The sequence below is a fragment of the Notamacropus eugenii genome, chromosome 3, assembly GCF_028372415.1.
Source record: "Notamacropus eugenii isolate mMacEug1 chromosome 3, mMacEug1.pri_v2, whole genome shotgun sequence".
Classification (NCBI taxonomy): Eukaryota; Metazoa; Chordata; class Mammalia; order Diprotodontia; family Macropodidae; genus Notamacropus; species Notamacropus eugenii.
Genome location: NC_092874.1, coordinates 60,101,856 through 60,123,938, shown reverse-complemented (window position 1 = coordinate 60,123,938; position 22,083 = coordinate 60,101,856). Strand labels below are relative to the sequence as shown.

At 35.0% G+C, this 22,083-nt stretch overlaps 1 protein-coding gene across 4 annotated transcripts in view; it reads right to left on the bottom strand.

Moving 5' to 3' along the window:
* MALRD1 (MAM and LDL receptor class A domain containing 1) overlaps positions 1-22,083 on the bottom strand; it is a 1,140,778-nt gene that overhangs the window by 258,232 nt on the left and 860,463 nt on the right. The window lies entirely within an intron of this gene.

Sequence of the window (22,083 nt, the reverse complement as noted above, 5' to 3'; positions counted from 1 at the left end):
GTGACTGGTTATACAAGTACAGAAACACATATATATGCACGTATATTACTTTATTATGTAATATTATGCATAGGGAATAAGAAACAAAAACTAATATATGTAAAAATTATAAAATTCCAATTCATCATAAACTACAAAGACTTTAAAGGACTTCTATTTTTTAGGCATCATAGAGTTACTTCTCATTTTACCTTCATTTTTGTTATCATGACATTTTTTTAAACCTTGTACTAGGTGCCTCCCAAATCTTTAGTAGTTTTAAACTTTTGGGATACTTTATGTATGTGTGTGTGTGTGTGTGTGTGTGTGTGTGTGTGTGTGTGTGTTCAGACAGCTGTTATTCATGAATCCATGATGCAAAAGTTACTAAGTAACATAGACAAAAAGATTTATTTGGTGAATTCATCACCATAAATCAACAGAGATTTTCTTTGCTTTTCTACATTTTAGAAAGATGTGGCTTTTGTTGTATTGTTCTCCCACACCCTGTAGGCAGATGTAGAGACCTAAATAGAAACTTTTTGTACCTTGGGCAAATCTAGGTGAGGGCAACAAGGATGGCAGATAGCCTGTGACAACTCATATTTGTAGGCAGGTAGACTTGAGAAAGTGGAAGTGGAAAGACCAGATGGTCAAGAAAGATGAAGTTGGAGAGGAGAGGATGACTGAGCTAGGTAACTTATTGGGGAGAGAAAGTGATATAAATGTACCTTAATGACAGCAGCAAGAATCTAGATTAACATGAAAGGAGGTGAGGATTTTGCTGAGCCATGGTGCTAGAATTAGGGTGTGCAAATGACTTCAGAGATAAATCCTGACTCCTCCTCTTGTACTTGTATATTAGGGTGTGAAAGGAAGGAGTTTCCAGCCTTGGAGAAGGTTTCAAGAGATATGGCATCATCAAAGGTTAGCCAAGTTCCAGTGAGTCATCACAGATACAAAAAATGTGATAAGGATAGTAGAAACACCACTGGATTCAGAGGTAGAGGATAGAGGTTCAAATTCTGCCTTGAGCTCTTAATAGAAGTATAATCTTGGACAAATAACTTAAATGCTTTAGATCTCCACTTTCTCACCTATAAAATAAGGAGATTGGATCAGAGGACTTCTAAGGTCACTTCTTACTCTAAATCTCTGACTCAGTGATATCATGTGACTGACCTGGGAAAGTCATTGAATCTCTCCTGACTTTAATTGCCTCATCTTTTAAATGAGAGAATTAGACTCAAGTCTAAACTATTTTTTCTATAATTATGGGGTCCTGGCCTTGTAACCTGGAGAAAGTCATGGAACCTATCTGGGCCTTGATTTCTTTATGTGCAAAATGCAGGAGAGGGGAGTCCCTCATTGCTCTCAATTAATGATCATAAATTTAGAAATAGAAGGCACTTTTGAGGTCATTTGGTTCAACTCTAGCAGGAATTCCTTATGGCCCTGAATTTACAATCATAAATTTAGAAATGGAAGGCACTTTGGAGGTCATTTAGTTCAACTCTAGCATTTTATAGATGAGGAAACAGAAACTCAGAGGCATGAAAGAATTTGTTCAAGGTCATATAGCTAGCAAATGATAAAGGTGAAATTTGAATACAAATCATCTTATCATAAATCTTATCTTTTCTTTGTTGCACAATCAAGTGTTTTCTCAGAGGATGACAAAGAAAATGGGGACAGAGGAGGTAAGAAATGGGAAAGGATCTGAGATGAGCTTATTGTTGTGAGGGAGAGTGGAAGGTGCAGTAATTATGATTAGTCTAGTCACTAAAGAGTTTGTCTTCCCTGCAGGGAAAGAAAGAAAGGAAGATGAGGAAGGAAGGAAGGAAGGAAGGAAGGAAGGAAGGAAGGAAGGAAGGAAGGAAGGAAGGAAGGAAGGAAGGAAGGAAGGAAGGAGGAGCAAAAAGGAGAGGGAGGAGGAGAGAGGGAAAGGGAGAGAGAGAGAGAAATGAAGAAAGGAAAAAGGGAAGGAGGGAAGAAGGAAGGAATGAAAGAAAGAGGAAAAAGAAAGAAAGCCCATTACTAAGCAAGTATTATGTAAGAACTGGGCTTAGTATTGGGCCATGGATTTTAAGACTAGGGGAACCATGGAGTCAAGGCAGGAGAAGTCAATTCCACTATAATGGGAGGGGTGTCCAAAGAAGGACAGGCTGACATGGGACTCTAGGTAATAGTAACTTTGGGCAAGATAAAGGAATAATCAATCAATGACCAGAGCCAGAGGGTGGTGAATGACATAATCTGGGATAGAGGCCCAGTTACTACAATCTAGGATTGGCTCTATGCATATAGTTCCTAAATACCAATTCTAGTTACGTCACAAAGCATTACCACAAGGAGATAAGTTAATCACAAAGAAAAGGAAGGCATATTATCTATGTAGAAACATATTACTCAACTGGTGTCATAAAATATAAATGAAACAGCTTCAATACTATGATGGTAAACAAGCTAAGGTATCTGAATCCACTCCAGAGGCATTTTTACAAGATGTGCATTACACCTCTCAATTGGAATTTCATCTTATCTTGAAAACCTGAAAACCTTTTGGATGACGTGCAAATGAATTACATTTATTCACTGTGCAGGATATAAATATCTCTCTGATTTATATACCTATTTATGGGTTTCTAAGTCTTTTTATATGCCTGTCTATGTCACTGTTGTATGATTTAGGACGCGTTTACATTAAGCCTAAACATTTGGATGAAAAGTGAAAAATTCAATCATGCAGATGTTCTGCCTACACATCAAACATTTAGAAGTTTCCAATCACAAGAAAGGCACTGTGACTTAAAAATATAGATATGCATTCCCACCTGCATGTTTGGAAAACATTTTTATTTATCTCTGGTACTAGGGAGCTTTTGAAAGACTAATGGATTTGGATTCAGAGAAATCTAGTTTAGAATCCTTGCTCTGGCCAAGACCTAGGTGTGGGACTGTGGAAAAAGTCACTTGACCCTCTGGGCATCAATTCCATGAAATATAAACAAAGAGTGGACTGGCTGTTCTTTGAAGTACCTTCCAACACCAGATTCAAAGTTCTACAAATAAAGATCAGCTAGGTGGTGTAGTAAAGAGAGCACTGGGCTTAGAGACTGCAGAGTTCATATCTAGCTTCAGACACTTATTTACTATATGACCCTAAACAAGTCACTAAACCCTATTTGCCTCAGTTCCTCATGTGTAAAATGAAGTGGAGTAAGAAGTGGCAAACTACACCAGGATCTTCGCCAAGAAAACGCGAAATGTGGTCACAAAGAGTCAGGCATGACTGAAACACTTGAACAATAAGTCTAGGTGATCTCTAAGTTTTTACCCAGCTTTAATATGAAATCTCTAGCTTTCATTTTTCTTTGAAACCTTCTCACTGATTCTCAAGTTGAAATTTCTCCAATTATCCTCAAGCAGATAGATTCATATTTCCTCTTTCGCTCTTTGAAATGACTTTGCCTCTGTTTTGCTGATGAGATAGGGGCCATTTGTTACCAATTCATTTTCTACCTTTTGCTTTTCACAGTGTCTGTCTCAACATGTGTACTCTGTTCTCCTCTCCCTTGGTCATGAGATCATATGGTGTGATGGAGTGGTCCTGAATTGTCATTTCAGAGATTTCTTTTTCTCATGGTATGTCTAACCACTCATGTCCTTGATTTCTTTCCTTCTCTTCTCTGCTTCCTTTGGTATTTTGTTACTTTAATAATTTGCCCTTCCTCTAGTATTTTCATTCTTTATGTTGGAATGTCTGGTCTCTGGATTCAGATGGCTCTGGAGGAGAAGTAAGGTTGGTGACCTACACATCAAATATTTAGAAGTTTACAATCACAAGAAAGGAACTGTGACTTAAAAACATAGAGATGCATTCCCACCTGCATATTTGGAAAACATTTCTATTTATCTCTGACACTAGGGAGCTTTCAAAAGACTAATGGATTTGGATTCAGAGAAATCTAGTTTGGAATCCTTGCACTCAAAACAGCCAAGTGCAAGTCATGTCATCATTTCTCTGATGGCATGGTCTTCTTTGGCAACAAAAGACAAACACAACAATTCTTTATGTTGATTCCCCACTGTCTACAAATATGCTTAGGTTTTCCGACCCTGGGGGAAAAAAAAGACCTGTAAAACATAAACATTTTATTTGATATTGATCTCCCTTTTGTCTTATCATTTTCTGTCTAATCTCACAGCATCATTTGTCACTTCTATCCAGAAAACTTCCAAATATCCATTTTCAGCCTGCTCTCTCAGTCCCAGGGCCTCTAAAATCAGTAAATCAACATCTTCTCTTTTCCCTCTCTTTTGAACCTTGTGCAGTCTGGCTTCCAACTTTCCCTGATCTTCTTAAGAATTATGTTACCCCATGTACACTGCAATCCAGTCACACTGCCTTCCCTGCTGTTGCTTGAACAAGACACTTTCTTACCCAACTCTGAGCTTCCTTCATGTCCCATATGGAATCCTACCTTCCACAGGAAGCCTTTCCCAGTTCCCCCTTCATTCTACCCTGTTGATTATTTCCAATTTATCCTGTATATAGTTTGTTTCTACAAAGTCATTTGCTTGTTGTCTCCCCCATTAGAATGTGAGCTCCTTGAGAAAGGGGGCTGTTTTTTAATGCCTATAGATCGCCAAGGTTTAGCACAGCCCTTGAAACATAGTAGGCACTTAATAAATATTTATTGCCTGCCTGTTTAACTATAAAAATCCGCTAATTGATCTCCTTGTCTCCAGTCATTTCATTTTACAATATTTGTTCCATAAATAGATGCCAAATTGATGTTGCTAAATGACTAACTTCAGCACCCCAAGATACATCGGGGGACTCTTATCACCAGTTCTTAAATCTGCATTTATAAATGGAAAGGCAGCTGTTGAGGAGTCAACAATCACTTTAATCAGCTCAAACAAATGCTTCCAGACACAACTTTTTATCTTTTACATTCCCAGAGTTATCAGGCCTTCCATCTATTCAACAACCTTTCCATCTTTATCAAAAGCAACAGACAGGGATCTACTGCTTGAATCAGAGAAATATTGCCATACACTTTACATAGATCCCTGGATGGAGAGAGCCTTTACATCTGAGCAGTCAGCAGGTCTGAACATATGGCCACTCAGAGTCTCGACCAGGTAATCACAAGATCCTTCTCATAAGTGAACCCCCAAACTAAAATACCAACTTCCCAGTATATATAACGAAGATTTGATTTCTGATCGACTCAGTCATCAGGCAGGAAACCTACATGACTCAGCACAACTGTGAACCATCAGGGCTCAAAGGGGACTGAACCCTTAGGTGCTCGCAATGTAACCTGAGCCTGGAAAACAGCTCTAAACAAACAAATCCCACCCAACCTGCTGCCACTGCATGATACTTCCCTACTCAAAATATTTTCGGATTCAGTTGTATGAGAGATCAAGTGCAAAAGCCATAGCAAAGCCATCAAGACCCTCCTTGATAGGACTTCAATGTGCCTTTTCAGGTTTCCCTCTCACTTCTCCACTACACACTATCTAGTAAACACTCCTTGAGGCTTCCTACATCATTGTTCATATTACTCCTATTACTGGAACACCATTTTCTGTCCCTTCTCTCTTCCACCTCTTCTCCCCATGTCAACTCATGTTGCACTTTTCCATGATGACCATAGCCTGCAATGATCTCTCCTTTGACTCATCTCAAAGCACCTGCAGAATGTCCATCCCATGCATTTCTCAGTTAACTTTATACTGTCTCCCTGATGGCATCTCTTGTATTGAACAATTTATATATTTTGGATCTGTATGTTAAAATAGATAATCAAATCATTAAAGATAGAGTGCTATAAATAATCTGTTTATCTACCTGCCCCTATAGAAGAATGCATGCAGAATTCCTAAGAAGGAGATAAATATCTGCTGATTTATTGATTTATATGATTGAGCATACTGGTAATTCATCAGTTATACTTTTCTCTTGACCAATCAGTTTTTTATCATATGTTTCCTTGACGACAACTTTTATGTTACTTATCATCCACTGTCAATCTCTCCATAGACCTTTGGGTGGTGTTTGACTTCAATTATGTGTAGCCTACTCTTCAAAGATTTCATTTGACAGGCATTTTTCCTCCTTCAGAAACCACTATCTAGCTAAATTTATGTTCATCCTTGTCATCTGTGACCTTATCATAACTTAAGCTTAAGAGCAGGATACCTGCTTTCCTAACTTATCAATACTGCCACCCTATGATGAGCCTCAAGTGGCATAAATTTCATACAGGAACTCATGTAAGGTTACATAAATTTGGTAACATAGGAATGTGGCAACTAGATGACAGACTGGATAGAGTGCAAGACCTAGAGTCAGGAAGTCCTAAATTCAAATTTTTCCTCAGATACTTACTAGTCATATTACCTGGACAAGTTCCTTTACTTCCCAGCTTCAGTTACCTCATCTATAAAATGAAGATAATGATAGCACCAGTCTCATAAGGTTGTCTTGAAGATCATATATGATAGAATCTATATATAGTATATCAAATGTGATATACATATAAAGTATATTACAAACTTGACAGCAAGATTATATGTATTTATATATAATGTATATGTGTATATATATATATATATATATATATATATTTGTCAAATAGTGAGTTGTTATCCCATCGCTGGGTTATCAAATAGTAGATACCTATGATCATTTATTACTGTATCTTGTGTACCTAACATGTTCCATTGATCCACCCCTCTATTTCTTAGTACCAAGTAGTTTTGATGATTACTGCTTTATAATAGTTTTAGATCTTGTATGACTAGGCTGCCTTCCTTTGCATTTTTTTTTCATTAATCCCTTGACATTCTTGAACTTTTCTTCTTCCAGATGAATTTTGTTATTATTATTTCTAACTCTATAAAATATTTTTGGTTGTTTGATATTGCACTGAACAAGGAAATCAATTTAGCTGATTGTCATTTTTGTTAAATTGACTCTGCCTACCCTTGAGCAACTGATATTTTTTCAATTGTTTAGATCTAATTTCATTTTGTATTTTGTATTTTGTAATTGTGTTCATATAGTTCCTGGGTTTGTCTTGACAGGTAGGCTTCCAAATATTGTATATTATATACAGTTATTTTAAATGGAATTTCTCCATCTACCTCTTGCTGCTAGGCTTTTTTTGGTAATATAGAAATGCTAATGATTTACGTGGGTTTATTTTATATCCTCAACTTTGCAAAAGTCGTCAGTTATTTTAAGTAATTTTTAATTGATTCTCTAGGATTCTCTAAGTATGCCATCATATCTTCAGCAAAGAGTAATGTGTTTCTTTCCTAATTACCTATTCTAATTATTTCAATTTCTTTTTCTTCTTAATATTTCTAGTATAATATTGAATAATAGTGGTGATAATGGACATCTTTGTTTCACTTCTGATCTTACTGAGAAAGCATCTAAGTTATCCCCATTAAAGACAATGCTTGCTGATGGTTTTAGACATACCATGTGTCATTTTAAGGACTTATAAGGACCACTTATTCCTGTGCTCTCTGGTGTTTTAATAGGAATGGGTGATGTACTTCGTCAAAAGTTCTTTCTGATTCCATTGAGATAATCATATGATTTTTGTTAGTTTTGTTATTGATATGGCCAATTATGCTGACAGTTTTCCTATTATCCTTGTGATAAATTTCTGTCATCTTTGTTAATAGTTTATTTAAAATTTTTGCATCAATATTCATTAGGGAAATTTGTCTATAATTTACTTTCTGTGTTTTGGCTTTTCCTGTTTTAGGTGTCAGTCCCTTATTTGGTGTGATAAAAGAAATTTGGTAGAATTCCTTCACCTATTTTTCCAAATATTTTGTATAGAATTGGAATTAACTGTTCTTTAAATGTTTTGTAGAATTCACTAATTTGTCAGAATCCATCTGACCATGGAGATTATTTCTTAGGGAGTTCATTGATAGCTTGTTTGATTTCTTTTATTAAAATGGGATTATTCAAATATGTCATTTCCTCTTCTGTAAATCTAGGGCAATTTATATTTTTTGTAAATATTTATCCATTTCCCTTACATTATCAGATTTGTTGGCATACAGTCAATTAGGCAAAATAGCTCCTAATTATTGCTTTAATTTCCTCTTCATTGGTAGTGAATTCACCCTTTTCATTTTTGATACTAGTAATTTAGTGTTCTTTCTTTTTAAAAAAATAAAATTAACCAGAAATTTATTTTATTGTTTTGTTTCAACAAAAACAGCTTAATCTTATTCATTATTTTGATAGGTTTCTTACTTTCAATTTTATTAATCTCTCATTTGATTTTCAGAATTTCTAATTTGATTAACTGGAGATTTTACATTTGTTTCTTTTCTAGCTTTTTTAGTGCCATGTTCAATTCACAGATCTCCTCTATTTTATTCATGTATACACTTAAAGACATAAAATTTCCCTTAAGCATTGCTTTGAGTTCATCGCATAAATTTTGGTATGTTATGTTATTATTGTCATTCCCTTTGATGAAATTATTGATTATTTCTATGATTTGTTGTTTGATCCACTCCATTCTTTGGGATCAGATTATTTAGTTTCCCAGGAATTTTTAATCTATCTTTCCATGGCTATTTATTGCACATAATTTTTATTGCATCATGATCTGAAAAGGATGCATTTAATATTCTTGCCTTTTTGCATTTGATTGTGAAGTTTTTATGACCTAATACATGGTCAGTTTTTGTGTAGGTGCCATGTAGCAGTGAGAGAAAGGTATATTCATTTCTATCCCCATTCAATTTTCTCCAGAGGTCTATTATATATAACTTTTCCAAAGTTTCATTCACCTCCTTAGCTTCTTTCTTGTTTATTTTGTGGTTAGATTTATCTAGTTCTGAGAGGGGGAAGTTGAGGCTCCCCCCCAGGTATAGTTTTGTGGTCTATTTCTTCTGTAACTTACCTAACTTCTCCTCTAAGAATTTGGTCCATATGTGTTTAGTACTGATATTACATCATTGTCTGTGGTACCTTTTAGCAAGATGTATTTTCCTTCCTTATCTCTTTTAAATAGATCTGTTACTTTTACTTTTTCTGAGATCATGGTTGCTACCCCTGCTTTTTTTTTTTTTACTTCAGATGAAGCATAATATATTCTACTCCATCTGTTTACCTTTACTCTGTGTGTATCTCTGTACTTCAAATATGTCTCTTGTAAACAACACATTGTAGGATTCTGTTTAATTCACTCTGCCGCCAAATTCCATTTTATAGGAGAGTTCATATCATTCACATTCACAATTGTAATTATTGTGTATTTCCCTTCATCCTATTTTCCCTTTTGTTTATACTTTTCTCTCTCCTTTCATTCTGTCCTTCCTCATCATTGTTTTGTTTCTGATCATCACCTCCCACAATCTGCCCTCCTTTCTATCAGCCCCATCTCCCTTTTCCTCTCTCTTTCCCCTCCTACTTCCCTAAAGTGTAAGATAAATTTCTTTATCCCACTGAAGATGTATGTTATTCTCTCTTTGAGCTAAATCTAATGAGAATAAGGTTCAAAACAATGCTCATGCTGCTCTCTTATTTGCCCTCAATAGGTCTTGTGCATTTCTTCACATGATATAATTTATTCCATTCTATCTCCTCCTTTCCTCTTCTCCCAGTATATTCCTTTTTTTCACCTCTTGATTTTTAATATAATCACATCAAAGTCAATTTATATCCAAACTCTCTATGTATACTCCTTCTAAATGTCCTAATAGAGATATAGTTCTTAAGTGTTACAAGTATTATCTTCCTGTATAAAGATGTGAACCATTTTTAAAAGATGCAAACAGTTTAACCTTTTGAATAAAATTTTTCCTGTTTATTGATTTTATGTTTCTCTTGGGTCTTATATTTGAAGTTTCAATTTTTTGTTCATCTCTGGTCTTTTCATCAGGAAGTCTTGAAAGTTCTCCATTTCATTGAATGTCCATTTATCTCCATGTGAGATCAAGCTCAATTTTGCTGGGTAGTTGAGTCTTGCTTGTAATCCCAGCTCCTTTGCCTTCCAGAACATAATTTTCTAAACCCTCCAGTTCTTTAATATGGAAGCTACTAAATTGTGTGTAATTCTGACCAAAACTCCTAGATATGTGAAATATTTCTTTCTGGCTGTTTGCCACATTTTTCCCTTGATCTGATAATTCTGGAATTTGGCTACAATATTCCTTAGAATTTTCATTTTGGGATTTCTTTCAGGAGGTGATTGGTGGATTCTTTCAGTGACTATTTTACCCTCTGATTCTAGGATACCAAAGCAGTTTTCCTTAATAATTTCTTGAAAAATGCCTTTGAAATTCTTTTTTTGATCATGGCTTTCAGGTAGTCCAATAATTCTTAAATTATCTCTCATGGATCTATTTTCAAGATAAGTTGTTTTCCAATGAAGCATTTTACATTTTCTTCTATTTTTTCATTCTTCTGATTTTGTTTTTCTGATTTTTGTTGTCTCATGGATTTATTAGCATCCCCTTACCCAATTCTAATTTTTAAGGAATAATTTTCTTCAGTTAGCTTTTGAACCCTTTGTACCTTCTTTTCCTTTTGAACAATTCTACTTTTTGAGGAGCTGTTTCTTCAGTGGATTTTTTCCCCATTTGACCAACTACATTTTTAAGGAATTGTTTTCTTCAGTCAAATTTTATCCTTCCTTATCCAATTTGTTGGACTCTCTCTTGCATACCTCTCATTTCTTTTCCGAATTTTTCTTCTACTTCTCTTATTTTATTTTTAAATCTTTTTTGAGCTGTTCCAAGAAAGTTTTTTGGGGCTTGAGACCAATTTATATTCCCCTTTGAGGTTTCACATGTAGGCATTAAGACATTGTTGTCCTCTTCTGAGTTTGTGTTTTGATATTCCCTGTTACCATAGTAGCTTTTTATGGTCAGGATTCTTCTCTGTTTTTTGCTCATTTTTAAAAAGTTGAGCTCTGCTCTTGGGGCACAGAGGGCACTCTTCCAAGCTTCATGTTCTGGGGACCTGACATCTAGTCACTGGCTTTTTTCTGTGGGGCCTGAGCTGCTGGTGGCTTGCCACTAAGATAAGTTCTGCTCCCTTTTTACCCAAGTGAGACAGACTTTTCCTGAAATCTTTCAAAGCTCTTTTGGGCTGGTAAATCACTTCACTCTGCAATTTTGTGGATTCTACTACTCTAGAATTTTTTAAACACTCAATTTAATGTTGTTTCTGAAGGAAACTGTTGAGATTTTAGGCAACTTCCTGGCTTCTCTGTCCATCATCTTGACTCTGTCTCTGAAATATTTTTTAAAGCTACAACTCATTTCAATTAAGAAAAATACTTGTCATGACAAAACAAAGGAAACCTGAAGATGGGGAAAAATTATTTTTCTTTTCCTTATGAGACCCATTTTTTCATTCAAGACTCTACCAAAATTATTGTCAGAAATCTAGGTAAGCATATAAGGTCTGAGAATCTTCATTAGACTGTTAAACATCCACCATCAAAAATAAAAATGAACTTAAAAGTTTTAAGTCATTGAAGACATTATCATCTCTGATTAAAAGCTATTAAAATTATCAGAGCCTTTTATTTAAGGTAGTAAAGTTTAAAATTGCAGTAAGACTTTTGGAGCAATTCCATTTATTAATATGCTGAGAAAAAAAGGCTTTTCTTAGGTTAACAAAAAAATTTCCAAATGGTGACAAAATAGTGAAACACCACCCTCAATAATGCCAAACATTCCACAGGGCTGAGAAATTTAGATGAGACAGATAAATTTATGCACATGTCCTGTGCACTGAAATTATTCAAACCCTATAGAAAAACTAATTATTATAATCAAGGCTAGATTTTGAAAGATGGATTCTCTGGGAAAGACAGACTTACCCAGTGAGCTAAAAATCAAAGAAGGTTCAAAATATTTTTAATTTAATGCCAAATCATATATTTTGGGCCCAGTGGATAAAGTGCTGGGCCTGGAGTGAGGAGGACCTGAGTTCAAATACCACATTAAATGTGCAACCCTGGACATATCTTTTAAATTCTTCTTGCCTCAGTTTACTCATCTGAAAAATGAGTTTAATTATAACATCTATCTCCCAGGATTGTTGTGGGGATCAAAAGAGTCAATAACTATAAAATGTAAAGCAGAATGTCTAGTATATAGTAGGCATTATATTATTACTAATCACTATTATATATATAAATACATATATATATGTATGTGCTTATATGTATGTATATGCATAAGTACATATATAGACATACATATGTAATTCTTCATATATGAAAAGTTGTAAAGTTTACTGATTGTAAATAAATATAATTATTTTACTTTGTCTCAAATTTGAACAGAATTTATTTAGTCTCACTGGCAGAGCATTTGAGGGAATACTGCCCTTGATGAGGTCATTGATACAGTAGGGTATGTTCACGTAATATGTTTCTGATTAGTTTATTTCTATAGTCTCCAAAGAATGTACTATCTAGAAAGCCATTTTTTATAAAAAACATTTCATAAATTTATATTTTCATTAGGATCTAACGCTAACCCTAAATCTTAATCTTAATCTAAAAGATCTACAATGGATCCAAAGTAACACTTTCTAACTTCTTTCAAAATAACCATTGTGATATCATTTAAGAATATGCCATGTGGATCCCTGGGCATTTACACTAGTTTTTAGTCCATTTGGATCCACCTATTTAAAGATTTTGAGCTTCTTCACATGAAGGCATCACTTACACACCTCTTCCTAACACAATATTATGAACAGAATATAATCTCAAAGCACAATTTGACTGTGATGATCTTCCTCTCTTTGCAGTGAAAAACTTATTTCCTTCTTTATGTCTCAAAAAAAAATCAGATTGAATACCAAAAACTACAGACATAAAAAATTTATTGCAATATTGATTCAGACTGCTCTCACATATTACTACCTTGAAGAACATCTGTTTTTCTTCTTAAATTAGTAAAAATGGACAGGTAAGTGAAGACCAAATGTGAAGACTTAATCTCAAGAGAAAGTATAACTGGCTTGTACTATTTTGAAAAAGATCAAAGACCAAATAAACCTGAAACTTATCCACTGTTCATGATAGATTATCTGAACGTGGAGATTCAGCTTCGGTACCTTCTTAAGGCATTCACAACACCCTAAATAATGAATATTTATGATATGCATTCATGGACTGATAAAATCACCTGCATGTCTACACATGTTATGTATTTCTTTTGCTGTAAACAGAGTCTATTTGATAGTTGTAAGGAAATTACTATTCCCTTATTAAGCAAAAGAAGCTTTCACTTCAATACTTCATATATTATTTCATGTGGCTCATCATCTATATGGGCCATTAACCAAGTCTGGTCACATAATTGATTGTGGCTCATGAAAAGTGAAATTATTCAATTATTGTGTCTTTTTTTTCATATCAATAACTCCAGTAGCATTAGACAAAATAACTCATGTAATAAGGGTGGAATGGCTTGTTATGTGCTAGTCCTTGAAACATGCATATTTGTTCGTTGCCTAATTTCTGTCACAGTTTCCATGGTAGTGGGGAAATGGGAGACACACACTTGGCTAAGAATTTAGTATTGTGTCATAACGGGCTATTTCTCTGTAACTGACCATAGAGTTGGAAGAGCTGATAGTTTAGGTGGCTTGTCAATAACTTCATTATTCTCTTTCTTTCTTCTAAGGCTGTTAGACAGACCTATATTTTGGTAGTCCTGTAAGGAGGGTGAGGATTCCTGGGTGTGAATTTTGTCTCCCATGAAGCCAAGCTGGCTGGGAGCACAAAGTTGCCTCTGTTTCTTTGTTTTTACCCTTTCCTCATCCATTCTAATGAAAGTACCTAGATGATTTTATTAGTTTAAGAGATTCAGAGGTTCTGTCCAAGGTCTCCGCAAAACCCAGAGCTAAAATGAAAGATTATCAGTGGTCACCAGAGAGATAGTAATGGAACAGGCCAGGCCAACAGAGAAGGTACCGGGTCAAGAAGTAGGTGGTGTGGCTTACCTCAGTCCCATTTAGTCCCAATGGAGCAGCAAAGGGACTTGACCACTGCCTCTATATCCCAAACTTCTTAAAGACTCCACAATGCAAAAATATTAAAAAAAAAAAGTATTCAGGGGCGTCTAGAATCTATCCCTTTACCCTAAATATTGTCTACATATGTTCTTTACTACTATCATGCTTAAACTTAGAGCCTACTTTCCTTGTGGTGGCTGAGAGTATGAGTAGGAGAATAGACTTATTTTTTCTTTCAGGTGATGGTGTTTTGTACTGATTGTTCTGATTTCCATACCTTCCCAGTGGATTCCTTTTCTAAAAGCAAATTGATATCTACTGGTTGATTGTTAAGAAGGAGTGCAGCAGCAAGGGACCAGAAGTAATATTACCAGGACACTGTCCCTTAGGATTACCATCAAAACTCTGAGTAATAAGAAGCAGCCGCTTTTAAGAGACATGATCTACCAGTTTGAATGAAATTTTGGAGGAATAAGTTAAAGAGGGCACTAGATTCCAAATCATGGGCAGCATACAACTTGATAACAAAGGACTAACGAACCAAGGAATCGACATTTGCATTTTAAAAACCAAAATAAATAAAATGCCATCTTTTAATATGTTTATTAATGTAGTACATTGCCCTTTTCTAGAAGAATATAAGTTCTCTGAGGGCTTGCTTGATTTTGTTTATGTTTGTTGGTATAGGCAGCACCTTGCTTTACATAGTATGTGCTTGATGATCACATTTTAAGTGGAAGTGAATTAAAATATTATGGAGATATATGTGATTATATAATTTAATAAAATAAATATAGGCAAAGGAATAAGTAAGATCACATTCTTTGTTTAGTACTTCAGGAAATATTATGTCAGATCTAGAAATTCTGTTTGCTTCGATTTTTAAACAAGCTCTGGTTGTTGGCTAGAAAAGATTAAGAGTCTTTAGATCTTGTTCTAAAATGCTGCATTTTTAGAAAGTAAATATATGACATCCTAGTTACTCCTGCCATTTTTCCTAATATATAATATGGACTTAAGTACAATAACTGTCTATTTTAAACCATCTATTTCATTTCATCATAGAAAATTTAGAGCTAAAGGGAACCTAAAAGCCAAATAGTTAATACCTCTTCATTTTACAGATGAGTGAAGTGAAGCCCAGAAAAAATGAAACTATAACTGTTGATGCCCCGCAAGGATCCACAAGGCCTTCTTTTCTTCTCCCTCACCCAATGAACTCTTCAGCTTCTGCAGGTTTAATGAACATTTTGATGTGAATAATGCCCAGATATGTACTTCCAGCCTGAGTCTCTCTATTGACCTCTAGTTCGTGTTACCAGACATTTTTCAGACTGCTCAAATTAGGTGTGTGGAAGCATCTTGGGTCTAATGTAGCCAAAACAACTGATCTTTCACCCTAACCTCAGTCCTCCTCTTTCCAAATTTCCTAATATCACAAAGATGACAACCCTTCTTTTAGTCACCCAGGCTTACAATTTTGGCGTCATATTAAACTCTTCACTCTCACTCATCCTCCATATATCTTTTGGCAACTCTTGCAGTTTCTACCTTTACAGCATCTCTTACATGTGTCCCCTTCATCCACTACATAAATCAGGGTGATGGAGACCCTTATCACTGCACACTTCAACCTATCAATAACTTTCTGGTTATTCTTCCCACTCTAAATCATTCATTGTGTTGCCAAAGTGATTCTTTTTCTAACTTTTTAATTAATAGAATAATACAAGCATTTCAATAACATAGTATAATAAAAAGTATTTGCACATGAAACTACAAATCTATTATGTACCACTTGCTATTCCTTTAAAATATATAATGAAGTTATCATGTATATTTTTTTTCCTTTTCCTTTTTTCCCATCCACCCCCTCTAGCAATGGCTGCACTTAGACACCCACATATGCATGCATACATGCATGGATACCTATAATCATTCTATACAGACTTCTAGTTCTTTCCCTTATGCAGATAGTGTCTTCCTTCATGGGTCCCTGGTAGATAATTTGAGTATTTTTAATAGTCAAAATGACTTATTCACTCAAAGTTGTTCTTAAAACAATATTGCTTTACTGTACACAATGTCCTCTCAGTTCTGTTCATTTCATTCTTCTATTCATGCATTTTTTGAAGATCATCGGGCTCATTTCTTATAGCAGGGTAATATTCCATCATGATTATATAGCACAACTTGTTTAGCCATTCCCCAATTGATGGAAATCCCCGTAATTTCCAGTTGTTTCAATGTGATTCTTCTTAAAGCATAGGTCTAACCATGTCACTCTCCTCTCACTAAGGTTAGGTGGCTTCCTTATTTACCTCCAACATGAAATATAAAACACTTTGTCACTTAAAGTCCTTCACTTTCTACTTGTCTTCTTGTATCTTACTCTACATAATGATATCTAAGATTCAGTGATCATGGCCTTCTTGCTACGCATTGTATTTAGTACTTCATCTCCAGATTCTATGAATTTTCAAATGTTGTCCCCTATATCTGGACTATTCTCCATCTTCACCTCTACATCATGGATTCCCTAGACCCTGATAAGACTGAACCCAAACCTGACCTTTTACAAGAAGCCCTCTCCAATCCTTTTTACTATAATGACTTCCCTCTGACATTACCTTCCATCTACCCCGTACGTCTTGAATGTAAAATGGTGTTTACTTGTTATCTTGTCCATTAGACTGTGAGCTTCTTGAGGTCAGGAACAATGTTTTCCGTTTCTTTATATCTCTAGTACTTAACACAACAACTGGCATATAATAAGTACTTTTTATGTTATTTTTAAAAAGGAGTCTTTTTACTGTATTAGCCTGCTTTTGCATGTCTGCATACACAAAAAGCAGGATTTTATATATGTGTGATATAACATTCCCTTAAATTTGGAATAGTGCTTCAATGTATCAGTTAGATAGAACAAATCAGGGCTAATATTCAAGGGCCTTTTTTTCTGTACTTGAGCTTGGTATCATAACCTCATTACACCCCAGTTTAAAATATTAGCACAACATCACTGGTCACAGGGGAAATGACAAGGCTGCTTGGTATTTCAGTAATTAATATTTGATATCTGAGGAAAAATCAGGTAGAAAAGGGAAGAAAAGATTAAACATATTGGATCAAACTCCCATTTCCTCAACACCATCACTGAAGATATGAATTTGGTTCATTATTATCATCGCCTCATTTCCAAAGACAGAAAATGAGAGTATAAGCATTTTAACTGGATAATTTTCAAGGGAATTGCGCTATAGTGGAGAAACGATTTGACCTAGAGTCAGAATAACTTGGATTCAGATTCTGCCTCTAAAACTTACTAACCATATAAGCCTAAGCAAGTGACTTAACGTCTCTTGGCCTCAATTTCCTGATCTGTAAAATGGGAGTGAGATGCCTACAATGCCTACCTAGCACGATTGGCATGAGGTTCAAATGGACAAATGAGCATAAAGTGCTTGGAAAACAGTGAAGTCCTATATAATTGGGAGTTACTCTGCCTCAACAGCCCTCAATTTCTTTGTCCATCAATGGAGAGGAGCTGAGCTACACGGCCTTTGAAGCCCTCTATAGCTCTATGATTCTATTATCTTGAGGACAGCATAATATAGGATAACATAATAACAGCAATTATATGCTATTATATACTCATGAAGTATCTCAAGTGCACACTAAGGTAAAAGTACCCTAGACAGAAATCTCTAGTTTAAATAAAAGTGAAAAGAAAGCTGTAGGTGATGATGCATGATAAACCTAAACAGAAAAGTCAAAGCCTAAGCAACTATTTTGTTTTGTTTTTGTAATGGGTAACAAAATATGAGCAACAGTTAATGTTCTTTGCCACTTAAGTTAAAAACTTTACGCATAGATATAAAAATTTCAATATGCATATAATATTAATTTTCACATATAAATATATATACATTCATACACATATATATAATACTAATATCAGATGTATGTATATTTGTGTAAATATGTTTATATTTGTCTGTCTATATCTAAACACATTCACCATGTCTCATTTATAAGTACAAAACCTGAGCAGATCTGAAGTATCATGCTGCATTCTAAGTACCTCATTTTAGAAAGGACATTGAGAGATTGGAACATATTCAAAGGCAAAACCAGGCTAGGTAAGAGGACTGGAAGCCATTCCAGATGCAAATCATTTGAAGGAACTAGAAATTGTTTAGCTGAAGTGAAGTATTAGGGGAGACACGGCATGCTGTAGAGGACTGAACTAGGAGCAATTGACAGTAGAGTGGCAGATGGAAAATCAAAGGAAGGCAAAACTTGTAATGATTAGGGCCAGACAAAACCAAAATGATATGCCTTAAAAAGCAGTGAGTTCTTCCCAGTGAGACTGGATTATCGCATATCCAGGACAATGTAAATAACAATGGCATGAAATGGTCTAGATGGACCTTTGGCGTCCTTTTCAATTCAAAGATAGTGTGATCATTCAAATGGGACCATTTGGTTACTGGGACACTTGTCTTCATCACTAAATATGTAATAATTACATTTGCTTCTTGACAGGGGAACAAAAGATGCTTGAAAAGCAAAGGAAGAAAATTTCATGGAATCAGTTAGATCTTGGCTAAATCCATTGTCTTTGTGGCATTACTGACATTTCCCTTTCCCTCTTTGATATGATGTTTCCCTTTGGCAATTTTGAATTTTGTAGCTAGTGGATGAGACATCTTCAGTGTGAGGTTTAGAAATGGGAACCTCGGAATCTCCTTATCTCTGCCATCAGTCAGATCTGGGGTTAAGTTTACTCTCTCAATTGAAAATGATAAAAAAATCTTGTCTGTGACAGCCAGTGATCATTTTTATTTTAAGAGTCGTGCTGCTAAATGAAAAATAGGTGAATATTATCTATCTCAAAGGTTTGTACTTTTTAAAAAAAAACTTGTTTTAAAAAAGTACAATATGTGGGCTTTTGGTTTCATGACTTCAGTATGCTGCTTTGAAAATGAATTTACAAAATATACTGTAATCAAGTGAACAAGAATCAAAATGTTTTTAAATCATGGACTACTTTCATTCGTCTTAAAAATCAGACAGCTTTTTGAAAGTTTAGCGCATTATAAGAAATGAGCTTAGAAAGGGGACTGGACAACAAGTCCTTAAATAACACTAACTTTTGCCTTTTGTGGCTGGTCATGCACATCATGCCCAGATATTTCTTCCTGATTCCAATCAAATACATGGAACTTGGAAGGCTATTTACAGCCACATATGACTGAATCAATGATTCATAAAAATCTTTGATGTTCAGTCACTATCAACATAGGGGATCCCTGGGACTGAATATCCCATTCTCTATAAACCTTAAACTAATTCTTTATCAAAGATTAATACATATCAAGTATTAATCTTATTGATCTCCAAAGTTAACATATTCATTATGTCAGTTAAAACATGCTCTTTGGTGTTTCATGTGTCTGTTTTTCTAATTGTTTTTGCATAGACCTGTAATGAAAGAAGAGACATCCCTAGTGAAATGATTGATAAAGAAGTAAGGTGGTCCAGGAGACACTTACTTTTTAGTGGTAAAATAGAAGAATAATTTATTAGTAGTGATCAGTTCTTCTGAGTACCTTTCAAACTGGCTCCTCCTGACCTTTTGAATGGTAAACGGTGCTCTGTTCAAAAATTCCATTGCTAGGCAGGTTTTCATAAATTTTCCCCAGATTTTGACTTCTTTATTATTGTTTGTCATACTGGCTCCGGGTATGCATTGTTTTCTATATTTTCATGTTGATAGAACTAATGTTTATGTCATTGCCAGAGTTCTAGAGAAGTCTCTTAAGACCCAATAGTAATTAAAGCTAGGTCCTGATTAGTACAAATAATGAATCTCTTCAAGTGGTCAAATTCATACTGCATGTTTCCATTTGGGCTGGAATCAATTACCACTTTTTACATACAAATATATTTTGAATAAAGTAAATCTAAATAATGTGAGCTCTTCTTGGGATGTATCATTAACATTAATCAGGACCTATACGTAATATCTCTATTTCAGTGCTTATTGAGGAAATAACTGTTTAAAATACTATTGAAAGGTATTTTTTCATTGTTTCTTGGGACTCCAAGACTGTTCTAATGTCACCTCTTAAAAGAGGCTTTCCCTAATATCTCAGATTGTTAGTAGTCTTCTAAACACACACACACGCACGCACACACACACACACACACAATTACTTTGTATTTATTTTGTATGGTTTTTGTATCTATTTATCTTTGAACATAGTGGCTTCTCTTCCTCTCACTTCCCTCCTGAGAAAGTAAGCATCTTGAAGGCAGGAGTCATTTTGCTACTATCTTCATATTTTCAATGTGTGCCACAGTGCTTGGCACATAGTAGGCATCTAATAACTGTAGATTTTATATAGCTGGAGGAACACATTTTTAATTCAAGCTATTGAGGAGGTCAAGGCTGATGGTTATCTTGATTTAGAGACTATTAAGCTTTAGGTGACTCTTCCAATTAGGTGTCTATTTTGGCATCAATAAGATGACACCTTGGAAGTAGCAAGGGCTGGAGGTAGGAGGGTGGGAAAAGGGAACAGAGCACTATGTTGTCTAAGGCGGGGCAAACTAGCCCAGGTTGGAAATAGAGCAGGGCAAAGATCCTGTCCTGATGCTTCCAGCCTGGATGTGATAGGAAGAACCAGATTTAAAAAAAAAAAAAAACAGAAAGAGAATGTATAATGGTTTTGTCAGGAACTTCAAAGGCTCTAAGGGAACTTGAATGCTTATAGATTCAAAAGTCATGAGAATAACCTGTAAAGCAAGATATCTTAACGTTTTTTTGTGACACAGATCTCTTGAACATAGGCTTCTTCTGAAGCCTATGAGCCTTTTTCTGGAAAAAAAAAAAGGCTTTTAAATGGATAAACTAAAGTAAAATGGAATTAAAAAGGAAACCAATTATGTTAAAATACAACTGTTATTTTTTTTTTTAAGTTCAAGGGCTCCAGGTTATGAAACTCTGCTTGACCTAAAGAATGTTAGGCTCATTTGAAATCTCTTTCTCATAAGGATTTACAATTTGGAGATGAATGAGAAATCTGTTATCCTTGGTCTGAGCAAAAGTAGGTCAACATGACCTGAATGGAAGGAAAGCTTTGGGAATTATAGTATCATAGATCTGTAGCTAGGAAGGATCTAACTAGAATTCTAGTCCAAACATCTCATTTAATTGAGGAGGAGATTAAAGTTCAGATAGATTAAGTCACAATCTCACAAAAACTAAGCCTTAGAGATAGAATGTGAGACTAAGTTGTTTGAATCTAGATCCAACGTACTTTCTGCTTTATCATGATGATCTCTATTTTCTTTTTAGTTTATTTTTTTAACTTGCCCCTTTTGGGCACTAAGATTAATACAAATTTCTAAGAAATCATTTAAGAACATGTTGTTGTTCAGCCATATCTGATGCTTCATCACCTCATATGGGCTTTCTTAGTAGAAATACTGAAGGAATATGTTATTCCTTCTCCAGCTCATTTTGCAGATGAAGAAACTGAGGAAAATAGACTTTCCCAGGTCACACAGCTATTTAATTTGAGGTCAGATTTGCCTCAAACGCAAGAAAATGAGTTGCCCTGCCTCTAGGTCCCACAATCTAGCCACTGAGCCACCTAGCTGTCCCTTAAAATAATTTAAGTATGTTTAACAACAACTAAGGAACTCTAAGGAGATCTTTCTTTTTGGCTCTCTACAAGAAATACAGTATTTAATAAGAATGTGAGCTAATATGTTATTTAGTCAAGCATCTAAACATCCGTTCCTGCTAAAAAATATTTGATTTAGAACACATAAATAGAAACAATGAGGAAAAAGAAAAATCCAGTGCATTTTTCAATAGCTATCCAGCCTTTTGCAGGCTTTATTCAGCTTCCTCAGTTCAAACAGTTAAGGTTTGGTAACAATCAAGCATGGCTGGTGCTCACTATTTGGTAAATAGCTGGAGCTGATATATAGAAGGGTTATGGAAAATCTTTTGATTTGTCCAAGCCCACAAGGAAGCTGGAAGG